Source organism: Hermetia illucens, chromosome 4 (genome assembly GCF_905115235.1).
Source record: "Hermetia illucens chromosome 4, iHerIll2.2.curated.20191125, whole genome shotgun sequence".
In the NCBI taxonomy this organism is placed as follows: Eukaryota; Metazoa; Arthropoda; class Insecta; order Diptera; family Stratiomyidae; genus Hermetia; species Hermetia illucens.
Window position 1 is genome coordinate 40,017,415 of NC_051852.1, and position 23,518 is coordinate 40,040,932.

Sequence of the window (23,518 nt, forward strand, 5' to 3'; positions counted from 1 at the left end):
ATCGACACTCACTTCAGCAAACAGCAATCTCTGCGTTAGCATAACATGGATCCACTTAATTAAAACCATGGGCTCTGGCGGTATCACTAAGTTGTTGAAAAGGCGCACAGTCAAACGCCCCTTCAATGTCCACGGACATCCCCATCGCGTACTACCCCTTCACTCTACTTTGAAACCAAAGAATGAAGAGCAGACTCACAGAACTTTCCACGCTGGTAAGCATGTTATTTTTCATTAAGTGGGTGCCACCTAAGCGCCTTCCCACGAATGTGACGCTCAACCAGTCTCTCCAAACCTTTCAGCAAGAATGAAATCAATCTGATCTGCCATCTTCCCCAGGCTTCGGTATGAAGACTGCCTTAACCTTCTACCAAGAGGTAGGCACATAGCCCAAAGCAAGACTTGCTACAAAAATATTTCTTAGCAATCGCTCTAAGTAATCCATACCCTCCTTTAGCATTGCTGGATAGATGCCATCCATGCCAGTTGCTTTGAAGCGTTCAAAGGACAGAATGACAGCTCTCACCTTTTCATAGGTAACAACCGCTTTTGCAGTGTTCCAGTTCACCTTGCAACACTTGCGGGTTGAAGGGGTCGCAAGAACCGTCAACTCTCCCCATACCACTTCCCTCGCCCGTTCTCCCGGATGGTGCACTTCCAGGAGGGTCTGTACTGACTCCAGTCTGGAGCCCATGAAAGTACCATTGGGTTTTCTAAGAGAGTCCAACTTGGCCGACTCATCCCTTTTAAGGACTCTGTACAGCCTTGAAGTCCTTCTTTCACCTTTCAGTTCCTCACAGCACGCTCTAAAGGAGTCTCGTTTGAGAGTTTCGGACATTTAACCAGTCTTCGTTATCATTGCTGCCTGGCCACACTGCCAGATCCCTTAGTTCTTGCGTCGTTGGAGGATACAAAGAATCAGAGGGTACATAATCGGAGGCAACTATGGTGTTTTTCTCTCGCCATTTCATCTGGTATTGTACGATGACCGTAACTAAGGCCTGGGAATTGCCCTGTTTCAGCATGGTTGCTTCTAACCTTCCTGACATCAGGGCACAAGCTCTCGGTCTTATGGATCTTTCATTGTAGAAGATCCTAGTCCCCTTTACTGATCCAATGCCACATATTCTATTAAATCGAACCCATGGCGTGTGATGGGGTTTCCCCCACACCGTACCGCCAGAGAGTCGATCTCCTCGTGTTTGATTTCTCTGAGAAAAGCCGAACTTGGAAGTACAGCAGTTCCCATGTCCTCATCCATGAAAAAGTCTCATCTCATCCCACGGAGTATTCGTCTGTTTTCCACTTAACATCTTCACGGGTTTGCGGTGTTTGGTTTGCATAGTTTCGATCACTCGAACTGGCATCAAGTCAGTTCCATTTACGGCTCTGGTTTCCCTTTCTTCTGCCTGTTTCGTAAATGGCATAGGAAAAGTTACCAGCAGTTAGTATTCACTCTGTAGTCCTTTCGCCCCATACAGCGGTTCCGCCATTGTATGCACTATCCTCCGCGCCTAGTTGCATTGTGGGAAAGCGCACTGAAGATGTAGCAATTTGCTCTATATTGTGTGAGTTGTAGACCATCATTTTTCTTCGCTCTCAAAATGGAGACGATGGTCTACAGTTTCCCGAAATGATTGAATTTCATAGATATGGAGCACCATATGGTGACTTTCCCTGAGCACATTCAGATTTTTTTGGTCCAGTTCAACTACTAAGCTGAAACCCTCCACGTTTGTAGATTTGTCTTCCCTGGCATTCATGAACTTTACCTTCCAGTGTCTGAAGTCCATACCCGAGTTCTGTTCACCCAACATGCGGATAATGTCGTCTACCTTCCTTCAAGGGCCCGGTAACCAACATCCGACATGTTCTGTCCTGCGCAGCTCAGTGTTTACAATTGTGATTTTGGGCCGACTGCCAGAACTCAAAGCCGGGATTATCTGTTGGAGCCACCTCAAGAGCAGCCTCATCAGTGCACTCCAAATGGAGAAGCACATCACGAAAACCTTCATTGTTAAATCTTGGCTTGGATTTTTTCCACAGGCATTCCCGGAGGATGGTAAATTGTCCCTCTGGCATTTTGCCATCCGTCAGTCAGGCAGGCCATAAAGCGAACACCTGCAATAAAAAGGAAAGCTGCGTCCTTTGCAGGGACCGTGGCGCGTGATTAGAACGTTGCGCATACTGCGGGCTCGGGGCGTTGTGCACTCTTCAGAGCAGAATTAGAAAGAGCTAGGACGCGGTCAACATGATTTGCATCCTACAAATCAATATGCAACCGAGTACAATCACTCGCGAGTTGCTAACGCAGTTCGGTGGTGAGACCAAAGCTGATTTAGTACTCATCAGTGAGCAGTACCAACACAAGGTCCCAGTTTCATGGCACCCTGAGATATCAGGTACCGCTGCCATCTGGGTTCGGGACGACACCCTCCTTAGGGTTCTTACTCAAAGCTAAAGGTACGGCTTTGACTAGATTCGGTGTTCAGTGATAACGTTTTTTAGTGTCTATCTTACGCCGAATGAGACGATGCCGGACTTTTGACGCAGGCTTGATGCTTTAGAGGACGCTGTATTAGGCACAGATGGGCGGATCCTGGTCCAGGGTGACTTCAGTGCTAGGACACTTGAATGGGGTATGCCACACACAGACTCCAGTGGAAAACGAATTCTGACTGGTAGGACTGGTAGTTCTAAACACCGGATCCACCCCAACGTTCCGGCACCCTGGCTGCGAGAGGAGCATTCCAGACGTAATCTTCGCGTCGGATTCACTGGTGTCAATGGTGTCGCTGGTGAACGGGTGGCGAGTTCTGGAAGATTCCTCGGCAAGCGACCATCTGTATGGGATGATGACTTGGCGCGGAGAGCGCAGAGGACTGTCCACTTTTCTCTATAAAAGAGTTGGAGCAGGCAGTCCTCTCTACGAAAAGCTAGAAGGCGCCAGGACCCGATGGTATTTCAATAGAGGTATACAAACTGGTACTCCAACACCGGCCAGACCTACTGGTCGGCGCATTCAACGCTTGCTTGAAAGAGGGGGCGTTCCCTGCTCGGGGTCGCCTTTCCCTTTGTGAACCAGCGCAACCCCGAGTTATACCGTTCACTATGTATGCTTGACACTGCTGGAAAAGTACTCGAAAAGCTCATCAGAAGTAGATTCGTTAAACTGATACGCGTTGCCAGAGATTTATCTCCCTAGCAGTTTGGTTTTAGAGCAGGGAGATCCACAGTTGATGCTGTCATGCAAGTCGTGGATGCCGTTCGACGAACGGAGGCACATAGCCGCCGAACTCGACGGGTGGTGCTTCTTGTCCCGCTTAACGTTAGAAACGCCTTTAATTCCGTAAAATGGAAAGACATTCTAGACTCGACCGAAACCGAAGTAGTCATCCTGACTGAGAAGAGAATTCCAACCCTGCATGCCATATCGTTCGGCGAGTTGATAGTCGAGTCAAAACCAGCGGTAAAGTACCTCGGACTGACTCTTGACTCAATGATGAGCTTTTTTGAGCAAATCAAAACAGAAGCGAACAAGCCTGCAGTTGAAGTTACGGTGTTAAGTAGGTTAATGGCAAACACTGGGAGTCCTACGTCTAGCAGGCGTCGTCTCCTGATGAGATCAACGCAGTCTGACCTGCTCTACGGCGCAGATGTATGGGCTGACGCTCTTGGCAAGGAGGTATATCGTAAACGTCTCGCGCAAGTACAGATACGGGGAGTTTTGGTGATCGTGGGAGTGATCCCCATTGCCCATCTTGCTAAGGAGCGTCAAGCGTCTACAAGCGCAAGGGAGATGAGTCAAGGGAGGTTATTGTTCGTGAAGAACGGCAACGTACTCTAGACGAGTGGCACCTCTTTTCGCAAAATGAAACTAGAGGCAGATGGACTGCGCGGCTCATCGGCAATTTAGGTGTGTGGCTGAATCGGAAGCATGGTGAGACTGACTATTTCCTTACCTAACTTTTAAGTGGGCATGGAAGCTTTCAGTCTCACCTGCACAAGATTGGAAAGACGCGATCTCCGGATTGTGTGTTTTGCAGTGGAGTTGTGGACGACGCCCATTACACTTTTTTTCCTTGTGGAAGGTGAGATGGGGTTCGTCAGCAGCTCTATTTAAACACAGGGGATCTCTCTCCAGACAACATTGTTGAAAAGATGCTGAGGAGCGCTGACAGGTGGAGCCGTGTTGCCCATTACGTTCAGGTCCTTCTCGTTGCTAAGAAGATAGAGCTCGAATGGTGGAGGAGCCGGATGGCAGGGGGTTTCTTGAATTGACAGTTCCGTTCCTCCTCTCCCCTCCCGTTGGTAAAAGCATTTCCCTGATTTGAAGGCTCTGCAAGGCGGGGGAGTTCGGGGCCTAGCCCGAAGTAATGTGACAAACCGTTCCAGGCTAGCTCCCTGATGAACGGGAGGTCTTTAGTTGGTAGTCTAACGACGTACCGAACCGGAAGTCCAACACTGTGTGCATAAATGCATTCACTTACCCTACCCAAAGAAAAACCTTGGAGGAAACTGCCGCCGCAGCAGTCAGAACTGAGGCTGCAGCTTGCGCTTACGTCCTCTTCCTTCCCGCCTTTGTGTCCATATACCTACGGGAGGGACCAGTTTCACTGAAATCTGTCTCGCTGATTTGATCAGCTCCCGGTACACCCATCCTAATCCCCGCGAGAGACTCCATTCCAGGTGACCAAGTACAAACCAAGGTTAGCTTCCCATCCTAACACCTTAACCAGGAGACTGCAACAACAGCCTAGTGAAAGTCGATTGATAAAAATGAGCATTCTAGAATGTAAATAAAAACGAACAGAACGTTGTGTATGTAGACTAGTCTCTAATCTTACTTTGAGAATAATGTATTCTATAGCCCTGGCAAGGAATACATCTGAATTTTAGCTCTAAGATAAGAGAAGCAAGAGCTTTATTTCTTTACGGTGGAGGGAAAATTTTCATTCCAGATCCCGGCTAACAAAAATCTATATTTTTTATACATTTTATGGCAAGATTTTATTACATGCATTGCCAATTAATATTATTGTTCGAATAGTAAAATAATTCCGGCATTATAATCCCAAGTGTATTGTGGTTGGAAACTTACCCCTAGTAGTCAGACAGATTTTATTTCGGATGAATATGGTGGCACGACTTGGTGAGTATTTCTAATTTCATGAAAATAAACGTTCTCATATAATTTAGCCACAAATCAGTCGAATTTTCTTCCAAACTTGCAAATGCTACTATTTACATTTTTTTTTTACAATTACAGAATTTTCACGTTTTCTTCATCATATCATTTTGTATACATCGACTGGTATTCATCTGGAGTATTAATGAAACAAGTGGAGGCCAACTTTGGAATATTTTCATCTCAAGTAAGATACAAGACGCGGGGAAATGCTTATAAGAAAATATTCCAATAAGGTGCTAGCAACATTTGAAAACCACCAGCAACATGTTGCGTGGTAGTTCCATCATCAGCCCAGCACCAGTATTTGCACCTGAGCGGATTCGATTAGTGTACTCTTGTATGGCGTATCGCAGCGACAGAGTGTGGCGCAGTTTGGCCTGTTCAATAGCTTTCGAAGTAACATGTCACAGGGGTGAACTTCCTCTATCTCTGCTGCGCTGGTGTGTTGCTAGAACTGGGCAAGCAAGGGAGTATCTGTAAGATTTCTTCAGACTGGTTTGGAGAAGTTGATTTCGGGCACAGCGCCATTCGCCGAAGAAGTGTCGCAGGGAACGCTGCAGCGTAGCCTCGATTTTGAACGCGGTTCGGTTCGATACATAGTACGACCGTTGGGTTCGATTCGTTACCATGGCTTCAGTCTAGAGGTGGCTAGTGCGCCGTTACTGATCTTTGATCTGATTTTTTATGATCTGATCAGGTCGTAAAAAATGCTATTCCATTAATAGTATCGCTAGTGAAGTTTCGCCCCATAGAACTTACTATCAGTTCGGATAGTGATTTCGCTATCCAGATTTTGATAGTTTCTGCATACAGTGCTTGGCGAAGTGAGCCCGTCGATAGTGCAATTCGAAGGTTTACTAATAGTGCAACTTCACAATCAGTGATCAAGTGGTTCAGTGCAGGAATTCCAATTCAGTGTATCTTCTCTGTAGTGCAGTTGTATCTTAGTTAACATATAGATGCACGATGTAGGTATGTGCATATATGCATAAAGTGAAAGAGTGATCTCTGCCCACTGCCTGATTGCATCCTACCGGATTATGTGCTGCAAAGGTGCCTGGAACTAAACGTGGATTAAAAGCTGCATTCCTGTATGGAAGGTACGAATGAATTAAAATGTATGAATTGCACATGTGTATAGTACACTGGATCGGATAACCGATCGTGGCTTTTTCTGCATGATTTTACATATCAAATGCCCTTTTCCTCTTCGCCCATTCGAGTTCAAGAGTGCTCAATATGTATATTTGGCGTTTCTCAAGATACGTTGTATATCTGCGGAATGCAATAAGAAATTTAAGATTGGTTTCGTTCTTTGCAGTATAATGCTTTCCTTTCTCTTTGATCTCAGCATGATACAACCTTTGGAATCTGTGTATGGTTCTCCGTAGGGGTATTTTTTCTATTCGAATTATAAGTAATAGCAACATCTTTGAAGTCTATAGCTGGGAGTTTTTTTTTAAAAGAGAGTGAATTTAACTGAACTTATTCTACTACCAAACAAGAATCGTTAATAAGTAACTAAATTTTAGTCTCCTTGTAAGTTGTATCTGCAATCATCATCATAAAATTCTAGAATAATCAAAAAGTTCTTAAACAAATGATGTGGTGAGTTTACATTTCTCCCTTAATAAGTTCGTCGGGCTATTCCACCCTTCTTAATGCGACTATTCTAAAAGGGTCTTGTTTATACCTTGAAGGAAATTGGTACGTGCAAACAATATGGAAGAAAAAAAATCCATAACGTTTTTTTAAGTACGTACGTTTAATTTTCTTCGTTGCGCCACAGTCCGCGAAAAGCTGTGGTCTTTTGGATAAGAATACGAATACTTCTGGTTTTTATTGTTGCGATGGCCAGGGGGGTAAAACTGTCACAAGTAATAAGGATCTTGTATATCGTATACGCATCCGGAAAGAATTTGCGGGTGGTCGGATATTTTCTGCCGTTTTTGAAGATTTACACTTTTACTTATCCGTGGCTCCTGGGAATCTACCATCTTTCACAGCTAGCGAAAGAAGAGGATGATGATCGTTTAGATTCCGAAAAAAAGGTACCATCATCAGGCTCTGGGTTCTCCAGCACTGATCATATCAACCCATTGCGGATCCTTTTGAAACAGTCTGCGGAATTTAGATCTCCGTTTCCTTCGTTAAAACTCTAGATTTAGAGAAGAAGGCAAGCAGAGTTGGACTGAAGATAAGTACCAAGAAAACCAATGTTGTCAGTCTGGCTAGTCGTTGCACTCTTCCTATCTGAATTATTGGGCAGAGCATCAAAGATGAGTTAGTGTTATTATTGGACGTTGTAATAGATCCGCTGTTTCGTCTAAAATATAAAAATGCAGAAATCTCAATATCAATATCAAATTGTGGCTGTTCTGTGTCGACGGTGTTCCTTGAAAGCTCCAAGCCTTTGTGAACGCCTGTTTTTGCCTTGACGGTAGACGTGTTGATTAAAAAACGGAAATGGCCGTGAATAAGTCACATTTTAAGACAACTCCATTGCTGACTATACCATAGAATGGAATCCACTATCACAGTGGCCGACAAGAAAGCGGCTCTCGAAAAAACGTGGCGCAAAGCAATACACAAGGGTGCGGATTATATCCAACTTAAAACCGCCAGGACTTTAAGCCTAAGCCACGTTAAAACTAAATCTGTTCCCAAGGCAGAGGTGAGACAGCATCTGATGAGTTGCCTCTGCCCTGAACGAAACCGTTAGTCATCTTTCTTTCTACTTTCTCAATACTTGGGTGCTATGCCCAAAACGAGGGGCCCGTGGACCAGAAAAGTGAGAGTAAGTTGTTCTCCATCTGGTACGGTCCAACATCAAGTCGATATGGACTTAGAATTCCTCATATCCCAAACACAAGGTATTGTTTCTAGTGTAAAGCTTGCCAAAGTTTGGAAGCACATTGTAATTTGAATTTATTAATGAAACTTTTCCATAATTTTCGCAACAGAGCTGCCTGACAAATTGCACTTATCTATCAGCTCTTTGGCAAGAATTCGTTTTTCCAAATGTCATTGATAAGATCATGTAGGGCTGAAGGGTGCTGGAACTTCATCGATTGCTGCCGCTTTATAGTTTCTAAGAACTTGGAACGCATCCTTAACTTTTTCTATTGTGGTTGAAAAAAGTCACTTGCTCGGTTCTAGTCTTAGTGCCTCGAAGTAATCAACCCATCTATTCTTTACTCTCTCCATGTCTCCTAGGAGGTTTTCTAATTATAGGCTTGGGGATTTAATGGGCGGACCTCAACTTCTTATTTATAAAGTGACTTTTCAGTTTGTGAAGATCGTAGCATGGGCACTTCCGATTTTTTCCCCTCCAAACTATGTCAGATAACATACTTCCTTTAACTGAACCTATTTTATTTGCCCTTGTTGGACGTTCTTTCTGTTGTCCATATGCATTATTTTGGGATATATTGTGGCCAGGCTAATGATTTGTGCTGAGTCTGCACTCGATAGATTTATTAGTTCAGTGCTTTGACAAAGTTTGTGATCTTTCCTTTATCGTCTAGTTTTCTGAATTTAGGAGGAGGAAGATCTGGTCTACTGTTGCAGTTTTCACCTTACTATCCAGAAAAGAATGCTGCCCATTTTTCACTGAAAATGTGGCGAATTCGAGGAGAATGAGCAAAATGCCTTTTTTCAATTATCGCGGGTAAGCCCCTTAGAACTATGTATTATTATGCTGTTAGAGAAATGTTGTGAATCTATGTTGTTTCTAGATAAGCTCGCATTTTATAAAGTCGCCCTTTTCTTTTGTTGGAGTTTATATATTTAAGAGTCATATTTTAAACCTCATGTGGATATTCTAGGTTTCAAATCGGTGTTCCACAATCCTCTGTCGATGCATTTCCGTTCCAAGCCAAGGCTCGCCATTTAATATCAGGGTTTTCAAATTGGTAAACCTCGGCGCAACACTGGAATATAAAAAAAACTTTACTAGGACCCCACAGGATACCAGTTATTGCGCCGTTGATGATGATGCTATCACAGGATGGCTTGGAATTGATATAAAGATGGTGCAATATTCCAATAGTTTTCCCATCAACTGCCGTACAGAGAAAATCAGATCTGTAATCAACTTGCTTGGAGTCAAGTCTCTTTGGTATGGGGGTAGATAATACTCAGCAACGTAATAACTCTACAATTGCTGCACTTCGTGATACCTCCTTTTTTTATTAAAATCGGTTTGTCTGTCTGTCTGTCCGTCGCACGCATTTTTCTCAGAGACGGTTGTAGCGATTGGCTCCAAATTTGGTAGAAAGGAAGGTGAATGCTCACGCATATCGTTACATCCTTTTATGTCGAATTTAAGGGGGGGGTCACCATACATGCAAAAGGGAGGTGTAAATTTTTTTTTCATCAAATGTAGTCATGTGGGGTATCAAATTAAAGGTCTCGGCTAGTACTTTTCGAAGCCGGTCTTAGTTTTGACATTTGTTGGAAAGGGCGGTTGAAAGTGATCATTTTTTTAACGAACCCATTCTCAGAAACTACTCAATCAAAAAATCTGAAAAAAATTAGGGGGCTGCCACTATATAGTGCGTAGGCTCCGAAATACCCTCCATATCGATACCTATTCAAATAAAATTAATAATAGTACATTACTATAATTTTTAGTAATTGACAGGAAAATCCCCTTAAGTTCATCCTAGAATCAGGAAATTTTGCAACAATGTACGCTGCAGCATGGAGCAATTTGGTAAAAATCGCACTATTACTAACAAGGTTATACTAGGTCAAATCTGTCGCTTCTGTGCAAATTCAAGACTATGAATGTCAATGTCACTTGAAAGTGGATATTTTCACATAATGTATGCATATATAATATTACGTGCTAAACACTAATGGGACAAATGCACACTCAAATCTCTTTATAAAAGAAATACACAAAACCTTTCATACCTGAAGCGTCAAGCTTCCGATTTCCCGCCTTGTTTATGTATGGAACAGATAATATCTCGTTGCTGGTCGTCATTGCCTCCACATTTAACTAGTTTGGTAGTAATTCCAACAGGCCCTGCCGATTAATGATTTTTAAGCCGATCATTTACACAGAACATTTGTCCGCGGTCTTCAGTTGGTTGGTAATTAGTTCCGACATTCTGGTTAGTGAACAGTTCATCACGATCGGAAATCAAATTTTCCTCTTTGTCTGGGCAAGATGAACATCAAGGTCTATATGACTTCATCCTGTTGACTTGTTGCTACAACTTCCATGCATGGTACAGTAGCTCCCTGAACTTCTTATGTTCACAGACCTTTTGACTCTCCCATGTTTGTTTTTTTTTGGTGTTGGTTCTGGTTTTGGCAGTTCCAGTAGCAAATTCCTCGCGATGAAGTAAAAGTCCTCTGTCAGATGAAGGATAGCTACTACAATTGCGCTACGCGCAATTTGTTGGCGATATATAATGATATGGACTATATACGAAGAACGCATATTCGGGTCTAAAATGGTTTCTGTAAGCCATTGAGCTTTTGCTCCTGTGAAGCTCATCTTCATCAAATAATTTTATGTATCTAAAGTGTCAAACTGATCCTTGTGTTACAAATGCCAATGTTTGAATGGAGTATTAATTTGCTGTAGCAATCAACAAAAAACCTTATTAAAATCGGTTTACTGTCTGTCTGTCTGTCTGTCCGTCACACGCATTTTTCTCGGAGACGGTTATAGCGATTGACACCAAATTTGGTAGAAAGGTGGGAACTGTGAACGCTCACGCATACAGTGAATTACATCCTTTTAGGTCGAATTTAAGGGGGGGTCCCCATACATGCAAAAGGGAGGTGTAAAATTTTTTTTTCATCAAATATAGTCATGTGGGGGGTATCAAATTAAAGGTCTCGATTAGTACTTTTCGAAGCCGGTCTTAGCTTTGAAATTCGTTGGAAGGGTGGGGAGCGTGGGGGGTTGAAAGTGATCACTTCTTTAAGGGGGCCATTCTCAGAAACTACCAAACCGAAAAATCTGAAAAAAATCAGGAGGCTGCTACTATATGGTGCCTGGGCTCCGAAATACCTTTCATGCCGATATCTGTTTAAATAAAGTTAATAATAGTATATTATTACAATTTTTTGTAATTGGTTAGAAACTCCCCTTAAGTTCATCCTAGTACAATGAATGCAGTGATATAGGCTATAATATAGAGCATGATCCTACCAAGTTTGGTGGAACTCGCACTATTACTAACAAAGTTATAATACCTCAAATTTGTTGCTTCTTTGAAAATTGAAGACTATGAATGTCAATATCACCCGAAAGTGGATACTCTCACATAATATATGGATATATTACGTGCTACGTACTAAAAAATACACAAAACCTTTCGTACCTGAAGCGTCCAGCTTCCGGTTTCCCGACTTGTTTTTTATTTCGCCTGACGCAATCATTAAGAAGACATCCGCATATGAAAGGACTGCCATCTAGTTTTTCGCAACGGACATAATAGGGTGCAAATCAATAATATACAATTTGGGGTAAACCGAATCGAGGTCTGAAAAATGCCAATTTTGGCAGGCATTCGCGAAAGTTCAAAAGATCATTTCAATTAACTTAATTTGAATTTCATAGGCGTTTTGAATACTGAAGGATATGCTTAGTCTATGCAACTTTGCTTTATTTGCGCATTTGCTGTGCGCACAATTTTGTTTTGGTGGACATTCAAAAGTGCCATAAGAATAGATAAGGACGCTTCAGTATCTCTTATTTTGTAAGTTTTTCCAATATATTCATGAACATTATCGGTCTGAAGTTGCTGAAGTCAGCGGGGTCTTTCTTCTTTTTGGAAACTGGGACTATGCGAATTATTCTTCAATCTAGTGGTGCCAATTTCTATATCTGTAACGAGTTGAAAGATACTAGTATTGCCTCATGACGGCAATGTAGAATTTCGTATGTAATGTCTTCAATGCCAGGGGTTTTATGTGGCTAATTCGCTCTAAGGAGTTATTGATATGATTCGAGCCTAGTTTTAACGAACGCATTTTCATTAAATTCGATATAAGTTAAAATCAAGAATTTCAAGGATTTCTTTAGAATCAATTTGTTGTCTTTTCAACTTGTTGTAGACACAGCATACGTATGCGTATGGAATAAATGACAAAAATAAACGCTTAAATATCGGCTTAATCTGATTCATAATAACCTGACCTATTATGGTCATGTAATCATTAAACGAACTGATCTCCCAAGAATTTTTCTCTATTTTCCGATTGCCGGCAGTCCCCAGTTTCTTCCCTTCTTGAGGGAGCTTCTCATGTAACAAGCATCAGAACACTTGCTAAACAACTCTGTACTACAATGTACGCCATTGGGAGCTTAATTTAATCCTCGCTATCAAAGTTGATGAAGAATTAGCCCGTGAAGAACATTTAAATCCGTTCAAGATCTTTCGTGCCATTTTGTCGTACCTATCTGTGGCCTTTATTTCTTCATAACTGTTTTTTGTACTTATTACATTCCTGAAAAATGCGCCAAGAAGATATTTTTACCGCCACCAGTATCTTTCCTTGCGTCGCCTTGGGTTGAAATTGGCGGCACAGCAAGCAGCATGATGGTAATGAGAATGGTAATGTGGTAAAATGTTAATGGAACAGTCTCAAATCTAAGAATGTTGTTTGGTCAGGTTGGCGCTGAGATTTTCACCTTCCTTCTCAAGAGGTTGGAAAAAAAGCAAGAGATGCGTTTTGTTTATAATATCGTTAGGTAAATTGGTTAGAATTGAACTTTGGTTATCTGTATGGATGTCTATACGTATAAGTAACCGGTTTGAAAATGTCTTCTGAGCGACAAGTTTATTTATTTCTTCTAGACTATTGAATAACTTTGGAGTTGTTGACATTTTTGCTTTTTTTGCTCAAACTTATCTGGCTCCTCCAATATACAATTAAACATTTTTTCTAAAGGTCGAAATTCTTGTCGATTGGCTTTCCTCAAAACCCATAGATACCTTCGTTCAGTTTTTTCAACCAATATACAATTTATTACCATCGCCTCAGGCGCGAGAAAGGTTTTTTCAAAAGCGATTGAAATCATAGTCATTCGTGAAATTGTATTATTTTGACGAGTATCTGTATATCTCTAGGCTTGCCTGGAGTCTTTAAAAAGTTCATTCATCCAGAAGACAAGCTTGTGAGGTTAATTTTCGGGTTGACACCATCAGAATAATATACATATGTTAGTTCTAATATTTTTTCAGCAATCGGGTTTTTGTTTCATTCGTAAACATGAATAGATACATATAAAGCAGCATAGAAGAATATGGAAATCTAGATGGCTTAGCATTTTTTGCGGGTCCAATCATATTGCTGCGGTAGATGGTACATATAGTCTAGATAATCCTTTGATTTACAACTGCATTGGTTAATAAATTGGTCGACACCGAAAAAAATAATCAAATTTCTGAACAGAATTTACAAATTATGGAGAAATTGCTTGAGAAATTAAAAAAAAATCAATAGAATTAGTTTGTTGTTGTTTTCTCATATCTTCTATTCGCTTATATTAGCTTTGTATACTCCATTTTTAATGTCACGAAGCCACGAAGATTATGGATATCAATTTGTGGCAGAATTTTTCTTGGGATTTTGGAAAAAAAAACTGAAGACTATCGAAAATAACCCAATGAGTGAGGGAAGGGGTGCTTGCTATTCATTCTCTACTCATCAGTAGAGAGTGTTAAATTAGAGTGACAGGATCGACGAAACTCTGGAATGTGATCTTGAAATAATATGAATTTATGAATTTAAGTTTCTTTGGGAGAATTCTCATTTACTCATATTAATCAATAATCATCAGCAATAATGAAGCAAACGTTGAGCCAGTCCTTTAATCAGTTAAAAAATGGATCAGGAGTACAGAGGTCGTTTGAACTCGATATTTAGATTTAATATTGCGGAACTGCTCCGGATACCTGGTCACCTGAATGCCTCAACGGGGTTGCATTTCTACCATGTCAGGATCGGAACCAACAATTGAAGTGTCAGTAGTATTGACAAATGTTAGTGTTGAAAACTGAGACTAGCAGAGACTAAATGCCACTGAGCATATCCAACTTATTCTCTTAGAAGCAAGTAAATATACTGTTAAGTTCATCCTGCTGAAAAGCAAAAAGATATACAGACGTTTTGTGGGTATTTTGATTGGCTACCAGTTGGGATGACATCAGTCAGATATAAGTTGATGAAATTATTGCCTCTTTTAAGTGCCCTCTGAGATGTGCCTCCATTTTGCTTCTCGTTTGTCTGAGGTACACTTTGTTATAAATTTCGTGTGTTCTAAAGACGATGCCCAAACCATGCTTTCCCAGCTTTGGCTTTGGGCTATTGATAATGCTTTCAAGCCGAATATCTTCTGTTTCCTCCTCAATGACAGGTCTAAACATGGTAGCTACCCTTCCTTTCGCATCTACAGGATCAATTCGATATTTTGATTTAGTCTATAAATAATAAAGCATATCTGCTATGTCTTTTCCATTGATGGTGCAGAACTCATCCACGTAACTTTTCCAACGCTTTGACATCAGACTGGCCGTTTCCAGTTTGGCCATGAAGATTTCGCTAATAAATAGAGAGGGAGGTTTGCCTATCCGAGCTCCATTTAGCCAGCCTATAATACTCACCCCTAATGGTTAAGTAGTTTTCTCCCGTGGAGATTTGGCTAACTTCATGTACTGTTCACCTACCTTTCCATTATAAAACGTTTTGTTGTTGATGTAGGTAATCTTCTACTAGAATGATCGCTTCTTTAACTGGAATACTCGGAAAAGGACAACAAGACTTCGTCTTTCTCGACTTCCCTAACAATCAACAGAAGTGTCCAAGAGAATTCGCTTCGATTCTTTGCCAATTTGGTCTGTTTCTCCATATTCTGGGACTTCTACACTAAGCGCTTGACGTTTTGGGTAGTCGCAAGTATACTGAAGAAGGGGAGGGGTGGGGCGGTTAACAGAGCTTGGTCAGTTTCCGTGAAGGTTTGCGAAGACTGTTCACCACAAAGTAGGCGATTTGTTGAAAATATGATCCAGTCTTCTACTTCCTTTGTTGACATCTAAATTATCGATGGATTTTCTCTTCCTTTTGCTTTCGAATATTTCCGATATTTTCAGTTTGATGAGAAATAACGGGAATGAAGCGTTAAGCTTCCGAGTAACAGCCGCGATCTCGTACCATCATCATCATCAATGGCGCAACAACCGGTCTAAGCCTACCTTAGTAAGGAACTCCAGACATCCCAGTTTAGCGTCGAGGTGGACCACGATATCCTTAAAAGCTGTCTGGCGTCCTGACCTACGCCATCGCTCCATCTCAGGCAGGATCTCCCTCGTCTTATTTTTTCTGCCATAGATATTGCGCTTATAGACTTTCTCCGCAACCTGTTGAACCGGATTTTATACACAACCAGACGATCCTTGTATCGCTCATAGATTTCGTCATTATGTAGGCTACCGAATCGTTCATTCTTATGTAGGAGGCCAAAAATTCTTCGGAGGATTCCTCTCTCGAATGCGGCGTAGGACTGATAAGATCATAGTTTTGTACAGTAAGAGTGTGAGACTTCTCGAGCGAAATAGTTTTTGTAAGCTGAAATAGGCTCTGTTGGCTGCCAACAACCGTGCGCGGATTTCATCGTCATAGCTGTTATAGGTTGTGATTTTCGACCCTAGATAAGAGAAGTTTTCAACGGTCTCAAAGCTGTAGTCTCCTATCTTTATTGTTTTCGTTTAACCAGTGCGATTTGATGTTGTTGGTTCTTTGTTCTTTGGCGCTGACGTTGCCACCATGTACCTCGTCGTGCCTTCATTAAGATCTCGGGCTGCCTGTTCGATCTGGATGAAGATCGACTGTACATATAGGGTTGTTCTTCCCATAATGTCAATATCGTCAGCATTTACATGTGATTCGCGAATCACTTTCTCCAGAGCCAGGTTGAGGAGGACGCATGAAAGGGCATCCCCGCTCTTAGACCGTTGTTGATGTTGAATGGTCTCGAGAGTGATCCTGCTGTTTTTATCTGGCCTCGCACATTGGTCAGGGTCAGCCTAGTCAGTCTTATCAATTTCGCCGGGATACTAAATTCTCTCATGGCCGTGTACAGTTTTACCCTTAAAGTCGATGAAAAGAAGAGATAATGCCTCGTTGCCAGCCGTCAGACATTGATTCGCTATCCCATAATTTGAGCATCAATTGGCGAACTGCTTGGCGTAATTGGTCGCCTCCATATTTAACCAATTCAGCCGTAATTCCATCGGCTCCTGACGACTTACAGTTTTCAAGCCGGTGGATTGCACGGACTGTTTCTTCTCTGCTTGGTGGTGGCAGTATTTCTCCGTCAGTTGGCGGGACCTTCAACTCGCCGATATTTTGGTTGTTGAGCATTTCATCAAAATACTCAACCCATGCTGTCCCTCATGTCGGCGGGATGAGCATTAGAAGTGGAATAGCCTCAACTTGATGTTGGCACTGACAAAGTGAACTCCGAAGGTAGATCTACCGTTAATGTGCCTACTAACATCCAGTTCAGTCATCTGCAGAAAAAACGCTACCTGGATATACAAAGAAGCCCGCAATATTCAGTCCATTAATGCATTAATTTTGGTTTTGCTTGCACTTGTTTTCAGTCCGATTCTGTTTATCACTTTCTCTAAGTCCACAGACATTTTGCGCCATGATATATCACTCTGATCATAGCTATTAATTTCTTTGGAATGCCCTGCATAGACTGTTCCGGATGCACTCCCTGTTCACGCTCCTAAAAGTCTTTCCGTAATCGAAGGAAAGTATGAGGGGTGAAGATCTATACACACTCTCTGCAATGATTGATGTGATCAGTACAGGATGGTTCAGACCAGAAGCCAACCTACTTCTTGTCGATCAAGCTTTGGAGATGTTGTTTTATACGCTTCTGGAAGGAATCACGCAAATACCCCTCCAGTGGTCGCATTTAACCCGGGTTCCTTTCTCCAAAAACTTTTCCACCCCCTTGTTCCACTCTCTAAGATTCCTAGGATTTACGAAAGAGTAGAAGTTGCAACTATCTGCAGGGGCACGAAAAGTTTAGCAGGGAAACCAGCGAGGTCAGAGATTTAACTTCGTTTAAGCGCGTTGGAGAAAAAGTTAGGTAGGTAGGTAAGTATCAGTGTCTGCTCCAAGGAGCTTGTGGTGGCACTATAGTGCGCCATTTTAAGGTCACAAACTCATGACTACTGTGAGAAGAGCAAGAGGAGCAGAATCCAGCCGACTTAGATCTTTATGGCTAGTCCGTAGCATTTACGAAGGATGGCAGCTTCACCACCCTGAAATAAGAGATCTCTTTGAGGTCCACAAAGAACTGATTACCAAATGTCCGCAGCCTCATTCTAGCTAGCAGCAATCGCAGCAGAAGTGCTTTAGGGTTTTTCTCTCCTTTGGTAGGGTATGCGGCATGGTCTCCTATATGGCCCAAAAGCTCTTGTAATCTAATCTAGTTATAGGAGGGTCAAATCCTCTTTGATTTAGCGTAGGTGGAGAACCGTCTGAAGTTAGTGACTGCTAAATAGCGTGAAAAGATTCCACCCTTCACGGTCACCGGCGGGACGCCAACTGCACTCACCGAATGATCGTCATTGTGCGTATCCGAGAAACCCCCGCACCGACTCTACAGATCATCTTTGATCCGTCGGTGATGAATATATTGTATCGTGACGCGTTGGGAATGCCCATAGCTCCCGAGGCACCTCATGTAGGATATTACTATGGCCATAAGCCCTCGTTGTTCAGCATCAGTCCTGCACGCTACAGCGTATTCGTTTCCACAGTCCGCCAGGTCTCTTAATATTCTTTTGGAATGTGGCCAACAACTCCATCCGCAGCGGAGATAGAGGGACTTTTGATGGCGCTCCAGTGCTAATTGATAGTCCCGGACGAGTTTTTACAATTTTTGTCGTTTGCGCAGCAAGAAAGTTATTCCGGATCGTGGAGCCAATCTGCATTGAACTTGGGGACTTACGCTCTGTTCCGCTAAGCGAACGCAAGTGAACTTAAGACATCATTTGATGATGGTTCCTCTCGGCACCCCTTTTACGCACATTCGACAGACAACTCCTAAATCTACTACTTCATAAAACTCAGAATACAATTTTATGTTTTGAATTCAAAGATAGACAGCTAGTGTTAAGAATCAAGTATCTAAAATATCAGAACTGTAGCTATAAAAGATGATTACAGACCGTACTTTAGTCTTAAGATTAACAGCTATGAAAGACATGTCGCATGTCACCGAGGGTCACCCGAAATTTACAGGGGCGACAAATTGCGTTCTTTCAACAAACCAATCCAAAATTTTACGAACTAGCTGAAAGCTGTCTCCGACAAACGACAGCAGCAAGGAACATTCTTCCACACTAAAGATAAAAAATCTTTCCTGCTTCATTCAACCATTCATTGGCTTGTGATACTCATTCATTCACAACATTCTATCGTCAATCTTCAGGAAAATTTTCTCAGTGATGTTTTCTAAGATTTATTGTTTCACTCCAGATATTTTTCAGCATTCAACATGCCATGCATTTGTGGTTTTATATTATTTTTCTTTTTAGATACGAGGCACGTATGATGATTAATCAGCACAAACAAACATCGTTATTGTACACTGGTGTGCATGTGCCACGTGTCGACGAAAGAGATATTTTTCATAAGTCGTTAGTCTTAAAATGAGATCATCTTGTGATTTTATCTGTGCTTCCGTTTTGCGATTATCGGGGGAGTTGAGTGGGATTTTTTTTGGGAAAGGAGAGAAAGCTGTTGGCAATTATCCTAAAAGGGAAATTTTTGTTTATGCGCATAGATGTACGCATATACATACGTGCAGATGCGTTTATTGATATAGCTCAAGCTGAAAGTCATTATATGATATTATACTAATCACTAGCATCGCATCGTTTTTATCCAAAGTCACAAGCCAATGAAATTTGAAACTAACCAACCATTCGCTGAAGATACATGTAGTATTTTTATTTCGTCCTAAAAAATAAACATTTTGTCTTACGAAAAATCCACAAATGCTCGTTATAGTTCTGTTCAAACAAATACGCCTACTAAAGCAGAAAGTTTTTGATATCTTTCACCAAAAATCCATTTGAGGTCAAACAAACATCCATTATCACTGAAAAATAATTGTAACGGACACTTTCAATATATAATAAGATCACAAACAAATTATTTCACATGCCACGATAAGATATGCTTAATTTCACTTCAATTTGGATTACATTCCAAAAGATTTTTAAACGCAGCAGGACATACATAAATGGGGGATTACCTGGCGAATTTCCAATGTTAGCCCGTACGTTCAAAACCCATGAAATGTCATAAGGTTCATGTAGAGCACGGCAGGGAGTAACTTCTATTATGTCTGTTTTCCTTAGATTTATTGTACTTCGCTTTCTTGAGGAATTGTTCCGGGTTTTATGATAATTTATGATCTACGTGGTAGTGACGAATGTTGCACTTGGAGAAGTATTTGTTTTTTAGTCAAGTACGGGAAATTGTCAGGTTTTCCGTAGAACGAAACATGCCAAGGTGAATAATTCAAAAATTTTACCGTTAAGGATTTGATTGACACCCTCGACCCAGGACACAGGCAGCCGTGGGACTGGAAGAAAAATGTTTGTAATGAAATTGTTGTAAGACATGTCGAAAATTCTTTGTGGAGGATGCAAGATCATGTACCAAAATTGTGAAGATTTCTTGGCGAACTGTGATAATGACTTCATTCTCTATGAAGGGTACAGTGTACTATTACCCGGTTGGAAGTGTGAATTGTTATATTGAGTTTGTTAGTTGAAATTAAATGACTAATTGCTAACATGCTTCCGATTTTGTGTGTAACGCCTTAGTGTCGATTTGAAAATAATTTATGAGTAAATTTAGCCATTTAACTCTACAGTTTATTTGGTAGCTAATAATGTGTTATGGATTATCGGTGTTAATCTTTTGAAATAGGTCGCCAGATGCCCCTAGTACTTGAATGCTTCCCCATCACATGTCCGAGCAAGGTGTTGTCAGATCCCACTTTGGCATTCGGATCACCCATCACCATCAACAAAATGTCACTTTTAGGAAGTCTTCCCTGAATTGCGTTTAATTGCTCGTAGAAGACATCCTTCTCCTCTATATCGGAAGTCTTCGTTGGTGTATAGCATTGTACAATTGTGATGCTCCTTAACCTGGACCGGAATTTTGCAGTTAGATTTCTGTTAGAAACCGGCTCCCAGACCAAGAGAGCGCGCCTTGCGGTAGCCGTTAGAAGCAACCTGACACCAGATTCGCGTCTGCTACCACTTGGATTTTCAGAGTAAAAAGCGCATTGCCGCAAGAAGGGGAGTAGTTCTCTCCAGAGTCCCATCATTTCACTTCGCTTAGGCCCAGAATGCCGAGTTTATATCGCTGGAATTCTCTTGAGCGAGAATTCCTTGGAGAAAGCGAGCATTCTGATGACCCTCGCTATCGTTGTCGAGTAGCGTGCGCACATTCCAGAAACCAATCATAATGTCTTTTCGACAGTCAAAGGTCGTGGCATTGTTGATGTTTCGGTAGCAATAACGTTTCAAAGTTTGCAGGTTGTTAGCATATAAGTTTCTATCCCTTTGAGTGTATTTTTAAGCTTTAACTCACAGGGCTAGTATTGAATCCTTATGATTTTTAGTTAATCCTAATCTGACAGCTGTTGAACTGTTAGTGGGATAGAACATTTTGAGTGAAGCAACTTTTGTTAGTTTGAAGAAAGTGGATAAAAGGGAATCTCGTGTGTTCATAAAGCATAGCTTTTTGGCGAATAAAAATACTGTTTAGATCAAGGCTTGGCTTGATAAACAAAATTCGGACTTTGCGCCAGAAATGTCAACCGTTGAGAAGTGGTTTGTCAATTTTAATCGAGGCCGAGGACCATGTACGCAGTGACGCCCAAAGAGGCTGTTAACGATGAACATATCAAAAAAATCCACACAAAAGGCTGGCAAGGCTATGGCATCAGTATTTTGGGATGCGCATGGTGTAGTGTTCATCAAATATCTTGAGAAGGGAAAAATCATCAATAGCGACTATTACGTAGCGTTGTTTCTAGCGTTTGAAGGATGAAATCGCGGAAAACGGCCCCATTTGAAGAAAATGCACCTTGTAACAATGAAAACGCGCATGAATTGGGCTTCTAATTACTTTACTTACTTACTTACTTACTTTATTCTTTAGATTTGGGCTCAGCGAATTTTTCCTGTTCTCAGACCTGAAGAGAATGCTCGCTGGAAAGAAATTTAACGGCGGTTAAGAACTGATGCCAATTTTGAGGCTAAAGACAAATCGTACCGTAAAATTCATTTTTCTAATTTTCTAGTTCTAATAACAAACAATCTCCTGTACCTAAATTTAGTTATAAGTTTTGAATTTTAACAATTTGAAACTTCTGAACATAGTCTATTCGGTTTTTGCCACATTTTTATCTGAAAAGTATACAGCTATTCTTGAATGTATTATCTATCGAAAAGAGAAAAATCTCCAAAGACGACTCAGGATTAATCTTTAGCTAACTTTGTGTTGGTAATGTAAGTTTAGTTATTTATTTTTACTCCGGAACTAGCCCTCACTGCAACAATTCCACTTTTTGCATCGAGCGCAGAATTATTAAAACAATGAATAAAAAACGTCCGTAAATGCTTGATCAGAATGATTTATAAATCAAAATCCACTAATTGGAACGAAAGAGTTTAGAGAAATTTATAAATCAAAATCCACTAATGGGAACGAAAGAGTTTGAAGAAATTTATAAATGCTAGACCGCAAGACAACCGTCTATCGCAAGGTTAGAGGCAGAAGAGAGCGATCCGTCTCCATGTGGTTCTTTCTGCCCGCAACCCACGGCACACTTTAATCGCTAGTCCTCCACTCCCGTGGCGAGCTCTAAAAAGTGGGGAGTTCCGCGCCATCTATTTGTTCGCATTCGCAACATTCGAAATAAATTTCGAATGCCGTGAATCCTGCCGCACCACATCACTCCGCCCCCAGATGAAACCTAGGGGTTTTTCGGCGACTGATCCCGGAACTTCGTTCATCGTCAATCCACAAAGCGAACACGACGCTGCTTGGGGGCGCACACGGGTTTCAGCCTGGACAGAGAGACCGCCTTTTTGTGTCCACCGATCTCGAGCTCGAAGAAATGTCTCCCCGCTCGAGAACGCGGTACGGGCCCTCATATGGAGGCTGCAGCGGTTTCCGGACGGCATTCGTCCTGACCAGAACGTGCGTGCACGAGTCCAGTTCCTTGGGCGCACAGAGGGGAGGAGCGGCCTTGATGCGTCGGAGATTGTCTCTCAGCAGACGCACCAACCCCGACTCTGTGAGACCTGATCCCTTGTCGAAGACCGGATCACTTGGGAGTCTCGGGTTCTCCCCGTAAACCAGCTCCGCGGGGCTGGCAGCAAATTCCTCTCGGCGTGTTGTACGTAAGCCAAGACTTGGGTCCAGAACGGATCGTCGCGTGCCATAATGGCGGCTTTCAACGTCCGGTGCCAACGTTCTAGCATCCCATTGGATTGCGGGTGGTATGCAGTAATCCTCTGGCGTTTAAACCCTAGGAGTTTGCCTAACTCCGAGAAAAGGGTGGACTCAAATTGCATTCCCTGGTCAGTGATGACCACTGCAGGGACGCCAAAGCGAGGTATCCACTCTCGACAGAGGGCTTCGGCACAAGATTGCGCCGTAATGTCCTTCAGAGGTATTGCCTTAGGCCACCGCGTAAACCTGTCAATGATTGTGAGACAATACTTATAACCGTGCGAGTGTATTGTGTGGAACCGCTTGGTAATGCGGGGGAATAAACCCACTTCTTTTTTTACATGCCTGGTGACTTTACACTTTTGGCATGCGATGCACTCTCTGGCCCAGGAATTGACATCCGTGTTCATGGAGGGCCAGAAGTATTTATCGGTAACTAACCGATTTATTGTCCTGATGCCTGGATGCACTAAGTCGTGAACTGCGTGGAACACTTCCTTACGAAAGGTGGCCGAAATGTATGGCCGAGGTCCCTTTTCCGAGTCTTCGCAGCAGAGAGAGTGGTTTGGACCGAAGATGGGCAACTCCCGAAATTTGTATTTTGGGATTTGAGGCTCTGAAGTGCTGCGTCATTTTCCTGCACCTTGGCAATATCCGAGAAGTCAAGTGAGGCGGGGATGTTAACCTCGGAGACACGAGACAAAGCGTTAGCAACTATGTTGTCCTTGCCGGACACGTGCTGGATGTCTGACGTAAACTGGCTTATAAAGGTCAGATGTCGAAGCTAAC

At 42.1% G+C, this 23,518-nt stretch overlaps 1 protein-coding gene across 2 annotated transcripts in view; it reads left to right on the forward strand.

The window, feature by feature from the left end:
* The first annotated feature begins 5,545 nt into the window (after positions 1-5,545).
* Positions 5,546-23,518, forward strand: part of LOC119655546 — a 111,904-nt gene continuing 93,931 nt past the window's right edge. For both annotated transcript variants that reach the window (XM_038061461.1, XM_038061463.1), the window contains exon 1: positions 5,546-6,291. The gene's annotated coding sequence lies outside the window, so the exon portion shown is untranslated. The remainder of the gene's footprint in view (positions 6,292-23,518) is intronic.